Source organism: Pleurodeles waltl, chromosome 11 (genome assembly GCF_031143425.1).
Source record: "Pleurodeles waltl isolate 20211129_DDA chromosome 11, aPleWal1.hap1.20221129, whole genome shotgun sequence".
Classification (NCBI taxonomy): domain Eukaryota; kingdom Metazoa; phylum Chordata; class Amphibia; order Caudata; family Salamandridae; genus Pleurodeles; species Pleurodeles waltl.
The window spans coordinates 331,279,406-331,295,312 of NC_090450.1; the positions used below are offsets into that span (position 1 = coordinate 331,279,406).

At 45.0% G+C, this 15,907-nt stretch overlaps 1 protein-coding gene across 2 annotated transcripts in view; it reads right to left on the bottom strand.

The window, feature by feature from the left end:
• Positions 1 to 15,907, bottom strand: part of LOC138265683 (alpha-1,4-N-acetylglucosaminyltransferase-like) — a 410,672-nt gene that overhangs the window by 306,275 nt on the left and 88,490 nt on the right. For both annotated transcript variants that reach the window (XM_069213614.1, XM_069213613.1), the window contains exon 2: positions 10,573 to 10,660. The gene's annotated coding sequence lies outside the window, so the exon portion shown is untranslated. The remainder of the gene's footprint in view (positions 1 to 10,572; positions 10,661 to 15,907) is intronic.

Consider the following 15,907-nt stretch of genomic DNA (forward strand, 5'->3'; position numbering starts at 1 on the left):
CAAGCACCAGCAGAAGACTTCACACCATGTCCTGACCGCTTTGATATATATATATATATATATATATATATATATATATATATATATATAGAGAGAGAGAGAGAGAATGAATATATATATATATATATATATATATATATATATATAGTCATTCTATATATATATATGCGTGTGTGTATATATAATGTTATATACATATATATAATATTCTATATATATATATATATTTTTATAGAGTGGCAGTAGCCACACTGTAGTTATAGTTCTGTTCCCAGGTATAGCAATTCCCTTTTTTGAGCGCCAATTACTATGCCCCCATTTGACGAATCTCCATAAAACCTTTCAGACCAATAGCTTTTTCTGCAAGGGGTTGCAAAGATGAAATCCGTGTCCCAAAACACCTTTTTTCCATCATTGCATTTTCCATAGACTTTTGTTTCTGATGTAGTGCAAAAAGAACTGAAGGGATTTACATGACCTTTGGCAGGATCATATGCTTTCTTTTGTGTAGGTGATCCTTTTGGGTAGTTAGGAAAAAAGGATTTATAAGTTTATATATATGTAGAACCACTTTATTAGGGACTTGCAAGTAAATTAAATGAGCCAATTAAGTGTAAGCCAATTTCACCACGTATGAGGGAGAGATAACAAGCACTTTAGCCCTGGTTAGCAGTGGGAAAGTGCAAAGAGTCCTAAGGCTAGCAAAAATGATGTCCGTAAAAACAGAAGGATTGAAGGAAAAAAGTTGGGGGAAACCATGCCAAGGATGTCAGGTCCAACCACACTCACTGTCCTCATGTAGATTACCAATAAGCCCAAGTTGGCAGTTTCACCATTACACCCTAGAACTGAAAGCTTTTGCCCCTAGTTGCCTCTTCTGTTCACTCTCCCCTCTTCCAGCTGTCTCCAACCTCCCACTGTTTCCTGCCACCCAGCTCCCCCCCTTCCTCCAGGATCTACTTAATAGAGGCCGCAGCACAACCGTTCAGTAGACGTGTGCGCCACAAGTGTGCCAAAGGTACGCAAATGCAAGCCTATCTGCACCTGTATGTGCCTGGACTGTGCCCAGCACCAGGTCCCCTGGCCCTCCTGCCATCTGCTACTACACCGCCAAGGAGCTCCTGACCCTGGACCCCCGCCACCAGAGCTGCTGCACTTCCTCTCCACGATCAACCAAGGGACCTTTCACCTACTGCCATTACTGCTTCTCCTGCAACACAGGGCCGCCAGTCTGCACTGGATCCCCAGCCACTACCACCCAGAAGACCACAACAACCTGGAACTGCTCCAATGCATCCTGCTCAATACCAGATCCCTCTGTAGGCATGCCCCAGAAATCTGGGACACCATCACTACCCTTTCCCTGATGTTGCATCATCACCAAAAAATGGCTCAGTCCCACCTTGAACCCCGACATCGCCACTGCAACACCGACGGCTGCAAAATGAAATACTGCGACCACACCAACAAACACCGTGGGGGCATCATCATCATCAAGGAAACCCTCTAATGCATTGAAACAAACGATGATTCAACACCTCTCATGGAACACCTTAACTTCCAGCTACAGACCGACCCCAAGACTATGATAAGAGGCACCCTCGTATATGGACCCTCAGGACACCGGCTGGCTTTCTGTGACATCATCTCCAAACTCATTGCTCCCAGAGCCATCGGCTCCCACCCCTACATCCTACTAGGTGACCTCAATTTTCACGTTGACGACCCCACCTGCACTTCCCTCCTGGAAAACCTGAACAACATCGGCCTCTCCCAACTGGTCACCAAATCCACGCACAAGGCCGGACACACACTCAACTCTATTTTCACCTCCTGCAAAAGAATCACATTTAGCCACGTCACAGAACTCACCTGGACAGACCACACCATTGTACACTTAACCATCCCGGATGCTTAGCAAACCACCCCCAAGCATCACAGCTGCCTCCACTGCTGCTGGGGCAAGGTAACAGGAAGCAGAGGGGACAGAGGCCCTCGACGCCACCCAACCCGAAGCTTCTTTAGACCTCAACCAGGCCTTCCATAACTTCTCTGCATGGATCACCAAATGCACTGACAGTCGCCCTGATGAAACCAGCAAAAAGCAACAACACCTTAAAACAAGCCGGCTGGCACACCCCAGAGCTCAGAATCGCTAAACACAACTGTCACCGACTCAAGAAACAATGGTGCACCACAAGGAACAATTATGACAGAACCGCTTACAAAGCGACCCTCAGCAACTACCACTGGTGCATCAAGCAAGCCAATAGAACAGCAATCACAGCCTACATCGATACAGCAGCCAACCACATGAAAGACCTCTTCAAAACAGTCTTCAAAACAGTCAAGGAATTCTCCAACCCAGCAGTCACAGAGAACACCAGCCACTCTCTCAGAAATCTGTGACACTCCCTCAGACTACTGCCACAACAAGATTGCCACAATCTACAACAACTTTGACCCCCAACCCATGGCTCCCAACCTCAGACCACCATGGTCATCATGTCATGCACTTACTTGGGGACACCCACCAACCCTGTCTTTTCATCCTCAGAACCGACCCTATCAGCACAGAACACATCAGCATCATGAACACCTCCATCACCACAGCAGCTTTCCCGCACAACTTGAAACACAAAGAAGTCCGAAACCTCCTAGAGAACCCTCCACTTACCCCAGCAAACTAAAAAATGATTGACCGATCTCACTGCTCCCCTGCACAGCCAAAGTGCTTGAGAAGGCCATCAACAAATAGCTCACTAAATAGCTGAAACAAAATCACCTACTTGATACCTCCCAGTCAGGATTCCGTGACAAAGACAGCACTGAGGCCACTCTGATCCTGCCAGAGACGACATCAGAACAATCAATCAATCCATTTTTTTAAAGCGCAACTATTCACCCGTGAGGGCCTCAAGGTGCTGGTGGTGGGTCTGGGCCTCATTTGAACAGCCATGTCTTGAGGGTCTTCCTGAAGATGGTGAGTGATGGGCTTTGTCTGAGGTATGTGGGCAGGTTGTTCCAGCTCTTAGCTGCGAGGTAGGTGAAAGATCTTCCTCCGGCTGTGGTTTTCCGAATGTGTAGGATGGTGGCTAGCGCCTGCTGGGGAGAGCAGAGGGGTCTGGCGGGGTTATGGAATGATATGCAATGGTTCAGGTAGGCCAGTCCGATGTTGTGAAGGGCCTTGTAGGTGTGGGTGAATAGTTTGAAGTTGATTTGCTTCTCCATTGGGAGCCAATGGATAATCCTCAGGTTTTGGGAGCTGTTTTCCTGGCGGGGGAGGTTCAGGGCGAGTCTGGCGGCAGCGTTTTGGATGAGTTGTAGTTTCCTGGTATATTTTACTGTGATACCGCTGTATCGTGCATTGCCGTAGTCACACTTGCTTGTGTCTAGGGCATCAGTGATTATCTTGCAATAGTCAACTGGGATCCATTTTGATGATTTTGTGAAGGGTGTGCCAGCATGAAGAAGTGGCTGCATTTACCTGTCAAGTCATTGATAGAGAAAGAGTCAAGGATGATTCCTAGGTTGTGGGCATGGTCAGTCAGAGTAGGCGGTGCTCTGAGCGGTGTGGGCCACCAGGAGTAGCCATAGGCTGAAGTTGAATTTCCAAAGACGATGAGCTCGGCAGTGTCTGAGTTGAGCTTGAGACAGATCCCCCTCATCCAGGCGGCGGCGGCTTTCATTCCAATGTGAAATTTCCTCTTAGCTTTGTCCGGGTCTTCAGTGAGAGATATGATGAGTTGTGTGTCATCTGCGTATGATATAAATGTTCATTCTGTGGTCTCTGGCGATGGCTGCAAGCGGGACCATGTAGATGTTGAAGAGCATTGGGCTCACGGAGAATGCCTGAGGGACTCTGCAGCTGACTTCTGCTCGTTTGGATATGAAGGGTGGGAGCCTGACTCTGCGTTCTTCCGGTGAGGAAGGAGTAAATCCATTGCAAGACTTTTCCATGGATTCCTGCATCGTGGAGTCTGGTGCGTAAGGTCTGTGAGAGACTGTGTTGAAGGCTGCTGAGAGGTCGAGAAGTATGAGTGCTGTGGTGTGGCTGTGGTTGAGGAGTGTGTGGATGTCATCTGTGGCTGCAAGAAGAGCTGTCTCAGTGCTATGGTTGCTGTGGAAGCCAGACTGAGAGGTATCCAGGGAGTTGTTGTCCTCAAGGAATTGTCGCAGCTGTGAGTTTATGGGCCTTTCTGGGACTTTGGCTAGGTAGGGTAGCAGCAAGATGGGCCAGAAATTCTTCAGCTCTGATAGGTCGGTTGTGGGTGTCTTCAGGAAGGGGCGGACCTTGGCGTGCTTCCAATCTTCGGGGAAGGTGACTGTTTTGGTAGAGAAGTTCAGCATCTTCCAGAGTTCGTGGGCGATGGATGCACTGGCTCTGTTATAGATGTGGTGAGAACAGAGGTCTGTGGGAGTTCCAGAGTGAAAGCTGTTCATGATGATTTCAGTCTCTTCTGTGGTGAGAGTGGACCGGCTGGGGACAGTCTGGTGGACTCTGGGGGGGGGGGGGGCTCGGTCATAGGTTCTGATGCTGGGTGGGTTCTGAGGTAGATAGGTGTCACAGATGTCCTTAATCTTGCGGTAGAAAAAAATGACCAATTTGTCACAGAGGTCTTGCGATGGGGGCATGTTGGTGGCTTCGGAGGGAGGATTGCTAAATTTGTTGATTACTATGAAGAGTTATCTCATGTTGTGCAGTGAGGTGCTGATACATTCGCAGAGTGCAGCTTTGTTTGCATTCTTGATGCGTTGGTGATCGGTTGCAGTAGCACCTCTGAAGGAGGTAAGGTCTTTCCTGGGTTTGCTGTTTCTCCATTTCTTCTCTAGGCGCCTGCAGGTGTGTTTGGATTCTTGGAGTTCGGTGGTGAACCAGCTGGCCCTGATCCTCCTTGACCTCTCTGCTGCTATTGACACCATTTCCCACCACACCCTCATCAAAAGACTCTACAACATTGGCCTTCAGCAAAACACACTTACTTGGCTTACCTCCTTCCTGACAGGATGCACAGAAAGCATCCAGCTGCCTCCCTTTACCTCTGAGATCAAGGACATTTTATGCGGCGTTCCCCAAGGATCATCCCTCAGCCCCACCTTGTTCAACACCTACATGACCCCCTTCGCAGACATCATCAGATCCCACGGGCTCAACATAATTTCTTACACAGAAGACACTCAACTCATCCTCTCACTTACCAAGGTCCCCTCAGCCACCAAAATCAACTTGTGCAACGTCATGACAAACATCACCAATGAGAGACAACTGCCTTAAACTCAACTCCGACAAGACACAAGTTTTGATCTTCAGGAAGAACACCTCCTTATGTGAGCACAGCTGGTGGCCAGCATAACTCAGACAAACATCTAATGCACAGAACATGCATGCAATCTAGGCATCATCCTCGACAGTGAACTGACCATGAAACGACAAATCAACACAGATGCCTTCTCCTTCTTCTACGTCCTCGGCTCGCTCGCCAGTAACTTCAGATGGATCCCAGTTAACTCCAGACAGAGAGTCACTCTTGCCCTCATCACCAGCCGCCTCAGCCATGCCATACAGAAAAGATGCCAGTTCAAGATCCTGATGCACGCCACCAAAGCTCTGCATAGTCAAGGACCGGCATTCATGAATCATCGACTAACCTTCCACCGACTTGCAAGACTCTTCCACTCAGTCTCACTAGCCCATTCACACCCCCCCCCACATCCATTGCACCCACAGCTGGGGTCGCTCCTTCTCCTTCATTGCTACGAAAGCCTGGAATGACCTACCCCTCCATCTTCGAAAAGTACCCTACCTGGCAGATTACAGGAAGAAACTCAAAACCTAACTCTTTGGCAGTGATTTTTGCATTGCTCACAGATGCATCCCAATAGGCTTAGAGTAACACCATGGCCAAAAAAGGCCAAAAAAGTGATGTGGCCCATTCCATCCCTTGGGTCAGGCTTCTGTCCTCAGCCCCAGGAAAACTCTACCCATAAGGACAGCAACCAACAGAGACCACTAACAGCTATCAGTGTCAGGAGCCAGGCTGCAGGCCATCCAGTGTCCTCTGATCTCTGAGGTTCCTCAGAGTGGGGGCAACAACCCTGGGTATTAGGCACACTTCTTCCACTCTCTTCCACACCAGTCCAGGAACGGTAGACTGACAATGGCCTCTCATCTTAGGTTCTGCACCTTGAGGCTGAACAGGTGCCTGGCTAGCCAGGACTTCGGGGGGAGGAACCACCTCCTCCCCCAAGAGTGACACACTCTGTGTCAAGCAGGGATATGCTTGGCACGGGTCTCCAGCTCTCTGTATCTGTGACAGCGCGGGGAGCACCCAAGGTCAGACGTGCCCTCACCAGGGTCAGTCTTCGGGTGCTCTGATCTCAGAAATGTCAATCCCTTATCCACAGATCCTCCCACTGTGCACTGTTTCCACCTTCTGCCCCTCCATCTGGGTCTCTGTTCTCCCCCTTTGAGAGTGGTACTCCCAGAAATCTGAACTGTCATGGAGCCCTGGGTGGCTGCCCTTCCCAGCTATCCTGACACCGGGGGGAACTCATTCCCCAGAATGCAGACTATGGGCATCTGTGGACTAACCATGACCCTTCTTGGGGTCACCTCCCCACCCCACTCCAGGGATACCAGGGCCATGGGGTGGAAAATGTCCTGTCATAGGGCTTGAGTCACTCTGCACACCTAACTGGTGTACTGCTCTGGAGAAACCAGCCTTTCCCCTACTATAGTCTGGCTGGCCCGTTGTCCTGCAGATCAGGGATAGGGAGCTAATTAACCTTCTGATGACTCCCACCCTCAGTGATCACACGTCTACTCTCTGTAGCCAACTTTCATCTAAGGGAAACAAGGCCATTGTCTATCACCTGGCCCTAGGGACCAATAACCCTCAAGGCCACACTGGCCACCCGTATGGTGTTTCATTCAATGGGTGGCTTCTTAAGACCGAGTGCTTGTGTTTTATCTGGGAACACTCAAAGCAGGGGGTTGGACTTGGGCATGGAAACCCATTTCCCCCAACCTTCTCTGGGACTTGTCTGTGTCACCTTAGGCCTTTCTCTCTCTCTGCTGGGGAGAACCTAAACCACCCTTCTTGGGGTCACTCCCAGGTACCTTTTTTTGGACACACTAGTGCAGACCCAGACGTCTGCCTCTTATGCAAGCTTCCTGGGATCACTGAGCTTACCATAAATCAGGTGTTGACACAACTCTATAAAGCAAGTACTGAACATGTGCTGTCTCAAAATCAGGTCATACAGCCCATTGAAATCACTTACTTAACCGCTCCTCACCCAACCATTCAGTACTTTACTACAGTGATCAAGAGGTCCACCAAAGACTGGTTTGATAACTTCTAGCTATCCCTGAAACATATGCTGTTTTTCTGGGGTGAGCCCAAATTGATGAGTAGAATAGCTTTCATCTGGGCATACCTCATCTGGTCTCACACCTCTAGTGTAAGAAAAGCCTCCCCAATGTATGCATGTGTTTCCAAAGGCTTGCCCCCCAATCCTCCTGTGCATTCTCAGTACTACCTCGTAGGCAGTAGACCATTAATCAATATAATCTTCCAACATATAGCTAAGTACCAGGTCTTTGGACATGCAGACTCTCTCCTCTCCATTGGACAGTGAATGCATTCTGCTACCATTCCTACTGGACTCAGAGGCATGTCTTGCTTTAAGGTCCAGCTCCTTAAGACTTACTTCATAAGCAAGTACCAGTTTTCTTTCAGCCGAGGCCCTCTCAACACAGCAGATATGTCACACCAATGTAGTACAATTTAATAAATAAATTGATACCAAAATAACGATCATGCATTCAGTAAAATTTGAGATATACAATTTATGGGGTTTAAGTAAAAATGGCACCAAGAAGCAGAAAGTGCTAGCTGTGGGTATCTGGTTGTGCTAGACCGGGATGAAGTCACAAGTTCAGGCTGGCCTCAATGAAGTGCAGGCCGGATATAGGAACCAGGTTAGTCCCCCTAAAAATGTTCCCGTCTCAATGTCGGGTGTGAAGAGTTAAAAATTCAGGATTTTGCAGGAGGAGCTCAACTGAAGCTAGTCAAAGGCCCAGGCCCGGTGGAGGCATCTCTCGGGGATCAGGAACTCACTGCAGCAGAGCCCAGCGGCAGTCAGACATGTGTAGATGCATTTCCCGGCAGAGCCAGTTGCAGCAGGCCAGCTGGGCAATTGCAGGGAGGTCTCTGGAGCTTTTTATGTACCTATAGCTCAGAGCAGGAAGTCAGCCATCTGTCCCTTGCTGTCCCTCAGGTTAGTCTGGGTTGAAGGGAGCAGGTCCAGTCTTCCTTCTTAGAAAGCAAGGCAGGCCTCAAGCAGAAGTGCTGTACTCTGGGAAGCATGTCAGGCCTTAAGCAGCAGGGCAGTTGGGCAGTTGCAGGGAGGCCTCTGAAGCCTTTTATATCCCTGTAGCTCAATGCAGGAAGTCAGTCAACTGACCCTTGCAGTCACTCAGGTTGGCCAAAGATAAAGGGAGAAGGTCCCATGTTCCTTCTAAGAGAGCAGGGCAGGCGTCAGGCAGCAGGCCAGCCCTCTAAAAATCAAGAAAGACCTCAAGCAGCAGGGCTATGCTCTGAAGTACAAGGCGGTCCTTGTGGGGGTCCTCCACAGGTCCATGAGTGAGATGATCAGTCGCTTGGGAGATTAAATATTTATACCTGGTGCCCCTCTTTGAAGTGGGGGAAACATATACTCCACCCCTTCCAGTTCTGGAAAGTTCCTTCCATCCTCCTTATTCCCCTCCCTAGGCTCAAAGAGGTCTACGGCAATGGTACTTCACCTCTGTTCGGGAGACCCCTGAGTGTCCACAAAGCCTTTTCAGGGGTTTTGTGACTGGTTAGAAAATTAAATAATATAAACAGATTAGTAAAGCATATATAAATAAAGAAGTAAAATGTAAAATTGAAAAATGTTAAATGCTTTATAAATGTGAGGGTATTTGAAACTGGAAGCCAAAATATAAGTAGGTATACTCAGATTGATTCATGGAACGGTGGAGGTGCATCAAACATAATATAATATTGATGATGGGCTGCTTGTATGGAATTCAGAAAATCTCTAACCCCCCCTTCAAATTAAAACTATGATATTTTGTATATTTGTTTGTAAATGGAATAAAGTATTTCATTATCTGTGTATTGTTTTGTGGTTCATATCATTGACATTGCTTAGGCAGGGGTCCCTGGCTTTCTTGGGTGACTCCAATAATTATTGAGTAGGGGGTCACCGGGTTCCAGACTGATTAAGTGGGGGTCCACAGAAGTCAAAAGGTTGAGAAGCAGTGGACTGGTCTAGGGAGACAAAAGACTGATGTCAAGTTCCTTCATGAGTGTGCTGGATGCAGTCTTTTGAAATGTAAGTTTTACCCCTCCCATCGTAGGAGGGTGGTCCTCTCCAAACCTACACCCAAGCCCTATTGTTCACTGTCTGGGCCCGAAGTGTCTTCCTGATGGGAGAGCAATAAAGAGGTCCAGGCTGCTGGAAACTACTTGAAGGACTCAGATAGATTAGGAAAATGCCGACTTCCAAAAGTGTATTTTACAAAATTGTAAAAAATATCTGACTATATTATTAAAGAGGATTTTAAATTACAATTCATTTGAGTCCAAACATGACATTTGTACATGTTCCTAATCAAAAGCTAGCCCTTATGAAATATAATAAAGTAACCAAATCTGAGGTGGGCTATACACTAATGAAAAACAAATTTAGGAATTTTTCACAACCAGACATGTATAACTTGAAAGCACATGCCCTACTCTTTAAATACAATGCACCCTGCTCTAAGGACTGTTTAGGGCCTTATTTAGGGTTGTGTATATGTATTTAAAAGAAAGATTTAGACCTGGCAACAAGGTTTAATTTGGCAGTTTAACACTGCACTACAAGCTACAATGGTTGGCCTGGGACATGTGTAAAAGGCTACTATTAGAAATCGGGTTTCTAGTTAGCAGTCAGTTTACACCCTGTCCAAGTAGGGACCCTCGCTCTAGTCAAGGTAAGGGAGATACACAGCTCAGATAACCCCTGCTCACTCCCTTGGTTGCTTGGCAGAAGCAGTCAGGCTTATCTTGGAGGCAACTAGTCTCACCTCCCGCACTCCCACCTTGGTATAGGTTAAGATGCTTTCAGTAGGTTGGGCTGGGGTTTATTTGTATGATGTGCTTGTCACTGGGAGCAATCAGTGAGATGGCTCAAAGAAAGAGACTTGAGTTGGCAGGTTAAGTGAAGAATGGGAGGTGGCATAGTGGGAGCATGAGTTGGGAAGGTGAACCGAGTGTTACGTCTGGTTGTGGTGCGAGCAGTTTAGGCAAGTAATGTGAAGCGTTGATAGAGATGAAGCCTCTATACGGCTGTAAACCCTACAATTGTTTTGAAGTCAGTTTGTTAATAAGAAAGGTGGGTGGCAACTGTAGAGGTGAGAATTGTTTAAAGGGGAGAACAATGATATAGTTCAGGACACATTAGTTTGTATGGATTGTTAGATGGTTGTAGAATGTGAGATCAGCTACCTCCAGGATAAATGTTAAGCCCCAGACTTACTATTATGATCAGCACACAGATTGGCAAGATTGTAGTCGACACTTGCTGAAACATCTGGGGCAGTGCAGAGGTCACTCGTTTTGGCTTCCTAAAAGAAATGAGAAGGTTCATAGCTGTGATGAACTCCATTTAACTTTTGATAGTACCCATGCATAACCAGCTCAGAACACAAATCCGGTGATACGAGGGTATGAGTAAGAAGAGCAACCCACTGACAGGACACTACAAAACATACTGACTATAGGTCAGGACCACAAAGTGATCATGATATGCTATATGTTCATTAGTGCAGACATGATATTGCCATTGGAGGAATTTAAAGCATATGGGAGGAGGATCTAAAGACTAGAAAAAAAGCTAGAGAATATGTGGCAGGCGTGTCAAAAAACACTAATTTCAAATGCATTCAATGTAATTTTCTTCAGCAAACCTATCCAACTCTCAGAAGAATAAACAAAAACTGTACCCGAGCCTACGTGGCAAAAGCCACTTTCAGGGAAAGCGATACTCCCCACAAACATCCTGAGCTGATGGTCAGAAATGAAGCGAAAAGTGGAGGTTGAGATATCAACTTTTCAATTGCCGGCCAAACAAAAGGGAAGAACAGAAATGGCTGGTAGCTGGGTTTCGCTTCTCATGCAACTCTCCGCATCAGTGCACCACAACCTTGACAATTGTAATTTTATTTATATAGCACTTACTACCCCTGACAAGGCATCAAAGTGCTTTTCTGCAAGTAGCACGCTACTCTGGAACCCAAAAGGATTAGTGGTGCATTATTATAGGGAAATATGAGTATTAGCATTAGTATGAGTTGATTTCAGCAGAGGATATGTGAGTTTGTTAGTAGGTTTGAACAGAAAATGGAGGGATAGAGGAGGCAAGAATCCGGAAGTGTTAATTGGGTGTTTATAATATTAGGATGAGACTTGGAATGAGTAAAGGAGAGAAGTTGGAGGGGTGGGGTAAGAGAGATCATAGAAGTAGAAGGGGTTATAGATGAGTCAAAGGTGAGATATGTGAGGGGGCATATAGTAGGGTTGTTTGGGAGATCATAGTAGTAAACTGAGGTTTGGTTGAGCCAGGAGTGGTAGAGTAGGAAAGAGCTTAGGCACGGTTATTTTGGAGATCATATTAGTAGAATGGGTTGGGATGAGTCAGAGAGTGGGGATGGAGGATAGATAGATTGATGGAGGTACAGGGTGATGGGGAGTCAGCATAAAGCTAACAAGAGAGATTTTGTTTGAATACATATATATTTTTCTGGTGTACAGTAGGACTAAAGTAATACGTAAATACATAGTAAGGGAATATATGTATAGGGAATATAATGATGAATATAATATTTTGAGATTTAAAGTTGTGCTATATAAACAGAGAGTTTCAAGATTAGCAATAGTCCTGGTTAATTTATTTGTGTACTTTTCTACCATTATTTTATCTTTCCTCAATTTTCCACAGTGAAATGCTTGCTGATAAAATAGTTAGTATAACTTTTGCTCATTGTGATAGCTAAGATGAAAGCAGGGATCCATAAGTATATAATCTAAAATCTAAGAACTATGCAATGACCTATGAACATGTTAAGCAGAGAATAATATACACATGTATATGTACACACACGTATACACATACATTGTATGCATACTTGTATGTACAAATATACACACACACACATACATATATACATTAAACGGTGAGTAAATATACAATTGTTAAACAGGCTTAAAGAGTATGAACGTAGTTAATTATGAAATAGTAATTATACATATTTCTTAAAGAAATACAAATATCTAGATATATACACATAATGCAAGCATGTGCAGTCCATTGCTGTTTGGATATGGTGGTTATGAAGAAGTAGTCTTCTGAAGACAAGACAGTTATCCAGGGATCTTATAATTGGGGGTAATGAATTCCATAGTTGGGAATTTGAACAGAGAAGGATGTACCACCTATAGTCTTTTTCTTGCATGGTGGTGCTTTCAAGGCAGGTGCCAATCTTGAGTGGAGGTTTCTTTGTTGAATGTATTTGGTGATGTTATTCCTGATAAAAAGCGGTCCTGTTCTATATATTGCTTTGTGGGTGATGCAAAGCAGCCTGAAGGTGGATCTTCAACCGGTAACCAACGTAGTACCTTCAAGGAAGGGGAGATGTGGGCTTATGGCTTTACATGTAATAGTAGTCTAGCAGCCGAGTTCTGAATGTGTTGTAGTTATTTCATAGTAGGTAGAGATGATCCATGGTAGAGCCCATTGACGTAATATAGTTTAGATAGTACAAGGGCGTTAGTAGCCTGAACCATGTGTGGAAATCCGAGGTGGGGGAAGATGCGTTGCAGAGTTTTCAAGGTGATGAAGCTTGATCGTGCTAAGTTGTCCTCTTGGTCATTCATTGTTAACTTTGAGTACATGGTAATTCCAATGTTTTTAACTTCCTTGGATACTCAAGGAGGTGGTCCCAGATCATCAGGCACACAGGGTGTCATAATTTTTCCACTCGCCACATGTGAGTATTTCTGTTTTGGAAGCATTCAGTTTGAGATGGCTTCAAGTCATCCACTGATCAACAACTCTGAGGCAACTGAAGACTTGTACATTTCCAATGTCTTTGTCAGAATAGTACCTTTTTCAGCTTTTTGATGATGTGTATATTCTGTTCAGTTTGTGCAGGTGAAGTTTGTCTTGAATGCTGTTTGGTTTGAGCCATTTTTATTGCAGCCTTCTGATTTTTGTTTTATCTTTTTTACTTCTGTATTTCTCCAAGATGTTGGTCTTATTTTGCCCTGTTTAGTTTTTTGAGTGATGTTAGGATATCAAAAGCTTCCTGTAGCCACTCATAAAGTTTTGGAACATAATTTGTTGTGTCTAGATCTGTGTTTGCTTTTAGTTGTGTTTCCAAGTCTTCAAAATGTAGTTTGTTCCATGGTCTATAGATGTATGTATGTAAGGTGGTCTTGGGTGTGTTGGTTTGTGGTTTTTTTATGTTGGCAAGTTACCAAATGGTGGTCAGACTATGTAACTGGTGTGATGCTTTTAATGGTACCTAGAAATGGGTTTTCAAAAAGGACATCTAGTATGTGTCCAGTGATGTGTGTGGAGTTGTATGCAATCTGATGTAGGTTCAATGTGACTAAGCCAGCGGTTATAGTTTTTAGATTTGGCATGTTGGGTATGTCAAACCAAACGTTAATGTCCCCAAGAATGCAGCGGTTGGAGTATAACGTTATAAGGTTTGAAACTGTGTCTAGAAAAGTTACAGGAGGAAGTTGGTGTTGGGTTGCATCTGGTGATGAGAGCCTCACAACCTTGTATGTAAATGTTTTCTGTTCTGCAGAGATGTAATGCTTGTTTGAATATAATAGCTAGTCCACCTCCTATTTTGCCTGTATAGTTTTGAGTGATGGTTTGATAGCCTGGAGGAATGGCTTCATACTACATTGGGGCCATGTCATTGAGGGCCATGTCATCTCCCAACCATCATTCTGTTATGAACAGTAAGTGAGTGAGTGTCAGTGAGCAGGTCGTAGATGTGGTGCTTATTTTTTTAGAGTGATCGAGCATTTATGAGCAGGCAATTCAGAAAATGTGTTTTGGTGGTGGTGTTGTTTTGTTTTGGAGAAGGGTGAGCAGTATGTTTTAAGCTTGTAGCAGGTGTGTTATTACATGTGATAACTGTATGACTGTCACAATAGTGTTGTTTTTCTATTTTGTGTTGTTTTTCTATATTGTTTTCCTCATCCAGCAGGCTTAGGAGGCATTTTGTTGGGTATGTGGGTATTGATGGTGGGCTTCGTGGCTGAGAGTGACATGATGAGTTTATTTATTTTTGTAGAGTATAATTGTTGTGTAATAGATGGGGTATGCAAAGTTGTTAAGAGTGTTGTGTTGTTTATTTTGTTTCTGTCTGTTTTGAGTGGAAGGAGTACGGGTTGGGTTGGTGGAGGATCATGTGGATCATAGTCTAAGGCTTTTAATTGTGCAGTGGATGAGAAGCGGGTGAATGAATGTTGCTGTGTTGGGGTGTATGTGTTAGAAGTCTATGAAGAGTGAGAATTTTGGAGTCAAGATTGGTCAGGAATTGTATTACTTCTGTAGTCATGAGGGTGGGAGTAGGTATGATAGAAAACATTATGAGAGTTTGTGTTATTTTGATGATGTTATGTGTGTATGGTTTGTTTATTTTTTGTGGAGTAGTGAGAGGAGATATTGCTGTTGTGGTTTCCTTTAGAGTATTTGCATGTGAGTTACAGCTGGTGAGTGTTTTATTAATAGTACAGGGAGTGGTGATGTGTTTTTGAGAAGAGTGTATGTGGTGTGTAGGAGGGTATGGACAAGAGTTAAGAGTGTTTGTGTTAGATTTAATAGCTGGAAGAGTTAATATGGGTGATGGAGGGGAGTGTAAGGATTGTATTGTTATGTGTAATTGGTAAAAAGATGAGGAGGGTGTTGGTGGATGTTGTGATGGAAGGCTGAGTATAGGTGTTGTCATGATAAAAAGAGGTCTGGTAGGAGCAGATATCGGATAGTGCTGGTGTTTTGTATGAACATGGAGTTTGTGTCTGGATGGATGAAAGTTTAGTAGAATGTGGCTTTGTGTTGTGAGGGTGATGCATGGATGCGTTAGTGATAATGGACAATGTTGTAGTTGTGGTGGATATGTATATAGGTGTGGTATGCAAGGTTTGTGGTTGTTGTTGAGACATTCAAATCTGTTTGAGGTTTGTCTGTGGTGCATGAGTTGGATGCCTTTGCTGATGTTATGTTTGGCCATTGGAGGATGTGGACAGATTAAGGTAGTTTTTGAAAAATATAAAATTGGGCAGCATCTCTGACCCTAGTCCTGACCTGGTCCGAACAGGTTGTTGTATAGATTAATTTATTGGCTTAAAAGCTTAAAAGTCTAAAACATGGATAACTATACAATGGTTCATAGAATTAATCTGTTACATGATGTATTTCCTCACAATGTTATTAATTCGTAATATTTTATATTTACCATGCCCTCCTAATATGGATCAATACATTTCCCTAATCCCGCATACATATTTCATTTCCCTGTTGATTTTACAAAATCTATTGTGCATATCCCCTTAACCGGATTATGGGGTCATTCCGACCCTGGCGGTCATGGACCGGGGACGGAGGAAGCAACGCCAACAGGCTGGCGGTGCTTCCGGGGCAATTCTGACCGCAGCGGTAAAGCCGCGGTCAGAAAAGGGAAACCAGCGGTTTCCCGCCGGTTTTCCCCTGCCCCAGGGAATCCTCCACGGCAGCGATGCAAGCAGCGCCGCCATGGGGATTCCGACCCCCTTCCCGCCAGCCTGTTCCTGGT